Genomic DNA, 5964 nt, shown 5'->3' with positions numbered 1-5964 from the left:
AAAAAGAGTCAAAATATTTTCAAAATTTTATGTTGTATAGAAAATAAAAATATGAAAATTCAGTGAAATTTTCAAATATCTACAGTTATTCGTTTTTGAACTACAACGAAATAACAAAATCCGCTATGTGAGAAACGGAGTGAATATCCAATCTTGTAAAAATATGAAATTCAAACGATCATAAAAAATTTAATTTGATTTGCTTGAAGACATTTTTTTTTTGATAAATATAGACAAACTTATGAATAATCTTGTATTACATTTTAAAATCTTAGATTTAAAAAGAAAAATTTTTATGAATTTCTAACTCAAAATAATTTGCTAATTTTCGTGATTTTTACATATTTTGCCAATTTTTGAACTTTCAATGCTAATAAAAAAAAACTGTGACTAGGGATTTTTAATATTTTTCAAATATCATTGTAACAATATTGTAGGAGCCTTGTATTAATTTATCAATATTTTTACTCAACAAATAAAGTTTTATTGATATTCATAGAAAAAAAAACTAAAAAAATTGGAAACTGAAAATGTCCCTGAATAGTTTAAAATAAATCAAAATATTTTGAAAATGTTATCATGTATAGAAATTGGATATATAAACAACTAATGAAAATTTCATGTATCTACGGTCAATTGTTTTAAAGTTACACCAAAAACCAAAATCAATCTTCTCGAAAACAAATTTTGCGTACAATTTCCAGTTTTTAATTAATTTTTCTTTTGTTTTTCACGGCGTTTTTGAAAATTACTGGGAATTTTAAATTTTGACCTCTCCAATGCACCAACAATCTTCACTTTCCGATCAAACAAGATACTGAAGTTGAAAATCGAAGCATTATTATACTACTTATCGTGTACACACACAAAAAAAATTTTAAAAAAATTTAAAAAAAACACACGCATCATTGTAAAACCAATACATTCATCGTTCCACTCAGAATCTAAAACATACAATTTTGTACTTTGAAAAAAATAGTTTCAGAATAAGCCCGGGGAAAAAACCTTTGCATAAAAATAAAATAAAATTTGATTTTTCAGTATAAAAATATCATGTTGATCATGTTAGACGTAATATAACGTTTGTATGTCATTAACTTTTATATAACTTATACAATATTTTTCTTTTTGTTTCTTATTCTAGTTATTAATTATTAGGTATGCATTTACTATACAAAAATTTCCACGTCGTCGTTGGTGGTGGTGGTGGCGGTAACAGTGGTAGTGGTGGTGGCGGTAACATTTACAGTGGTAGTGGTGGTGGCGGCGGCGGTAACAACGTTAGTGGTGCTGGTGGTGGTGATAGCGGTAACGGTGGTGGCGGTGACGGCGGTAGCAGTGGTGGCGATTGTGGTGGTGGTGGTGGTGTTGGTGGTTGAAGTTGCCAGATTCAAAAACTTCAACGATTTTCGTTTTAAACCTGTTTTCTAGATATTTAAAATGAAAAATAAATCTAATAGATATACAATGTTACCAAGATAAATATTAATTATAAGACCATAATAATATTGTGTTACTGCGTTAAGAAATTACAGTATTCAAATTTAAATATTTGTAAAAACCATTGTACAAATATGGATAATTTTCTTTACTTTTTGTGTGTTTGAGTCTTTCATCACCGTTTGGAATTTTGGACAGTAAAACTATACAACACCCAATTTTGAAAATATTTTGACTCGTTTTGAGTTGTTTATGGACATTTTCAATTTTAAATTTATTTAGTTTTTTTTGTCAATAAAAGTTAAAAAAAGTATTCCGAATACTGTAAAAAAAAGTATTTAACAAGTATTCGGAATATTTAAAAAGTATTCAAAAAACTATTATGAATAATATGAATATTGCATGTTCCAATATCAATAAGACTTATCACGAATAATTTTTACATTTTCATTGACTAATCTAAATATACTTATTTGTTCACATTTGGTCCGTCACTCCCAAGCATCAATGGTTTTAGATATATCATAATATATCATAATTAAATTACCTATTTGTTGATAAATAGTAATAAAAAAGAGACCTATTAGATTTAGATCTTGTGTAGGTAAAGAAAGTGACGAAAGTGACAATTTTACGGAATAGCGACAAAAAATTACAAAAAGTGAGAAAAGTAACTGAGTAGCCATGTATAGTGTATACAGTGATATATCATTGAATTCAAATTTAACACCCTCCATTTCAGTCAACCACTTGTAACCTACTGTACAGCAGAGCGACATCCACTTACTTCCTTCTTTTCTTCTTCAAATTGTGTTGGAAGAATTTGTTGTGGCATTCCTGTCGGAGCAGATGAAGAAGCATTGTTACCTCCTGTAATGTTCCTAAAAACAGTTGAAATTATAATTAATTATTAACATTATTTAACCTTCAGGAAATCATCTACCTACTTGATATAATCTATGTTTTTCTTTTTTTTAGTCTTAGTGGAATTATTCACTGCAGGATCATTATTCCTAAAAACAATTGAAATTATAATTAATTATTAACATTATTCCAATTTCAGAAAATCAACTACCAAATGTATAATATTGTATTATAGATTCAAACAGAAATATCTTAGTAGTAATAAGTGAGTCACCTGAGTTCACTTCATATTTTAACACAAAAACAGTTTAAATACAATTTTATAAAAAAATATGTAAAATAGATCACAAAAATCAACTTATTAATAAATTAATAAAATTAATAATTAAAGACACTAACATTTAGTAAACGTGTGACACTAATTTACTATATTAATTTACCTGTTTGTGCGACTATCATCTATACCGTATGGGCGAATGAAATTATAATAAAAGTATTATTTTACGTGCCAAAAATAAAAACCCGGTGACTTTGATGCGAACGTTTTTAAAAAGAGGATTTTTTATTAATTTATTATACCTATCTATTTTGTACATCGTACCTATATGATTTTGTTTTATTAATTATTGCAAAATGTGTATTAATAATGACGGTATATTACAATATTACTATATACCTACCAATATCTTTTAAAGTTAAGAGTTCATTATTAATTATTTTTTATGTATTAGGTAGGTTTATTTTTTTTATGTAGGTGTCATCATTATATGATATTACAATCGGTATATAAATTAATTTACCTATAAACATATTTATACTTATTTGTCCAAACAGTATTTTTTGTGGAATAAACTGTAAAATATTCAGTGGATAATTTTTCTGAAAAATTTGAAGTTTTACAATCAAAATTCGTTGGAGTAGTTTTTGATTTATTTAACTTTTTGTTCTAAAGGTAAAAGTTCTATGCGGTTAGTAATGGGCTTATAAGATATTGGGCTATAGTGATTTAAAAATTTTAGTTATTACTTATTAATATTAATCTATCAACAATAATAACTTTTAAAAATGGTCGAAGTACCAAGTAAAATAAATACTAATTCCAATATTATGTATAATTTATATTTTTGGTAAAACCATTTTTAAGGACTATTATCCATGATATAAATATTTTAACAAGTAATAACTAATCAGAAATTAATCGTTCAAATTTTAAATTAGGCGCCTACACTAAATTTTCAAAAAATATAACCACTAAATAGTGTACAGTCAAAATAAGTTGGAGATTCCCATTTGAAAATCGATATGTACGGTGTATCTATAGTCAACATAGTCAGTAAATTGCGTCCTCAAAAAAGGGTATAGTCATAATATTATATTATTATACTATGTAAATTGCTGCCCGTGTGCTATTAAAACATACGTAAATTGCGTCCCGGATATAGTTGAAATTTACTTAAATTGCATCCTGGGATATTCCGATTCCCGGTCGGCTCATTCAATTCATCACACCCAAATATATTTAATTTCATTATCATTTTAAAAAACGACAGGCAGTAACTGCATTTGTTGTTGGAGGGCTTACAGAGCGTACCAAATAACTCAAGGTACCTGTATTGTGGACTGTGGACATACGACATTGATGGAGGTGCAACTGTGCCAGGAATGTATAATCTCACTTCCATACATTTGTGCAGTGGCGCAACTAGAGTTAAAATATTAGGGGTGTTACAAAATTATGAATTGCCCTCCACACACCCCACCAATATTCAATATTACTAATATTTAGATTATACTATTATTCACAATTTGTTGTAACAATTATTGTTAAATATGCACATATTTATCCAGTCAAAAATCCAAAAATATACAAAAAATCTAAATATCTTAAAAAAATTATTAAATATATTAGGTGTTAATAAAAATACAATTGAAATTTTCAGTATACTTCTGCTTACAAATGTGTTATGTGTACGTACAAACTACTGTTTAATTAAATAAATGAAAGATTAATAGAATATGGAAAATGTAATATTAATTTTGGAACGAGTAGGTATAACAATATGAAGTTACGAAATGCATGTGATTTTATATTTTCAAATTAGAAATTTCTGCGATTGTCACGTAGCATATATTTATATTTCAAGACAGGCAGCATTCTCGCCTTGCCTCGTCGATGATCAGAACGATTTTTAACCATAATATTCTGAAAATGCCTTATCTGTTCTCATATTTTTAAAAGACTCAATATTTTCGTGTTGAATTAATATTATTTTGCTGTCTGGTATACAATTGTGTAAATGTATAGGCACATATTTTTAAAATATTATAGATAAACAAAATAACTAAATTATTATTGTTAATTTAGGCATATAAAATGCATTTACGTTCAAATTTATAAGTACCTACCTATTCAGATTTCAGAGTTATACCTGTATCAATTTCGTATATAAATTAAAAAACTAACATTCATTCTTTATGTTTAATAGCTGTGAATATAACAAAAAAAAAACCTAAAATATACCTACAACTAAATGGTAATAATATTGGTTGAACTTACATATTGTTGTTGTTTCTTTTCATTGACTTTTATTAGGTCAATGGCATGGGCTTCTTCCGCGAAACAAATGAGAAATGATTCAATTAAACTTATTCGAATACGGTTAAACACAATCATCATATTTTTTCATAAATAATTGTTATCTTAAAGTTATAAATATATTTGAAATGTCCAGTCAAAATTAATTAATCGTTATCTTAATATTTTCATATGGTAGTAATTATGCATTTAAAATATGAGCATATGATAAAATAATATGAAAATGTGCACCCATTAAATTTGGTATACCTAATATATAAGGGATTCAAGAAAATTTATAATTATTTTGAGTATGCAGGTAGACAGTGTCTAGTGGGCTTTAGTAGGTATTATAGCCTATAGGTATTAGATATTACTAGGAATTATTATATTATTCGTGACTAATTATTTTAGAGGACGTGATACCCGCACGTGTTGTCTCCGTCTTACAAGTGCGTAACATAGCAAATTATACGCAAAGCAGAACACGTGTAGCTCCGTTAGCTTAAAAATTAGAGTGAATTGACCTCTTATAAAATCTAAAGGTAAGATAGACAACCTCGTGGGCTTTTTATTATATTTTAATTTTAAAGCGTGCTATGAGTATTTAAATATTGTAAATTATTTGTGCATTTTAAAGTAGGTACTCATAACTCGCTTAAAAATTATAATATAATAAAAAGCTCATGAAGTTGTCTAGATAATAATCTTACCTTTAGATTTTATGAGAGGTCAATCTACTCTAGTTTTTAAGCTATACGTGTTCTGCTTTGCATATAATTTGCCATGTTATACACTTGTAAGACGGAGACAACACATGCGGGTATCACGTCCTCTTAAAATAAATATTATATATATAATTAATAAATTACCAATAAAATGTTATCTATAATGCCTTCTGGCTTCTAATAAGTAATAAAATATCATCAAACAAACAATTTAGGAATATACGTTAGTGTGTGTGTGTGTGTGTGTGTGTGTGTGTGTGTGTGTGTGTACTGATTATCCGAATTATCCGAGATCCTGTTATAGACAACGTCGCAATTTCCTACATGGATATCGTATAATTAAATAACCTGCCTATA

General features: G+C 27.3%; 2 long non-coding RNA genes across 2 annotated transcripts in view; both read right to left on the bottom strand.

Annotated features, from left to right (window-relative positions):
* Window positions 1–1732, bottom strand: part of LOC107882992 — a 3673-nt gene extending 1941 nt beyond the window's left edge. The window contains exon 1 of the long non-coding RNA XR_001679027.2: window positions 1171–1732. This is a non-coding gene — a long non-coding RNA (uncharacterized LOC107882992). The remainder of the gene's footprint in view (window positions 1–1170) is intronic.
* A 533-nt stretch (window positions 1733–2265) lies between these two features.
* On the bottom strand, window positions 2266–4969 carry LOC100568696. Its single transcript, XR_001679026.2, has 3 exons — window positions 4862–4969; window positions 2388–2453; window positions 2266–2321 (listed from the first exon to the last, which is right to left on the bottom strand). It is a non-coding gene; the product is annotated as an uncharacterized LOC100568696 (long non-coding RNA).
* Between the last annotated feature and the right edge of the window lie 995 nt (window positions 4970–5964).

The sequence above is a fragment of the Acyrthosiphon pisum genome, chromosome A3 (assembly GCF_005508785.2).
Source record: "Acyrthosiphon pisum isolate AL4f chromosome A3, pea_aphid_22Mar2018_4r6ur, whole genome shotgun sequence".
NCBI classification, from domain to species: Eukaryota; Metazoa; Arthropoda; class Insecta; order Hemiptera; family Aphididae; genus Acyrthosiphon; species Acyrthosiphon pisum.
This window is presented reverse-complemented; position numbering and strand designations above follow the sequence as displayed.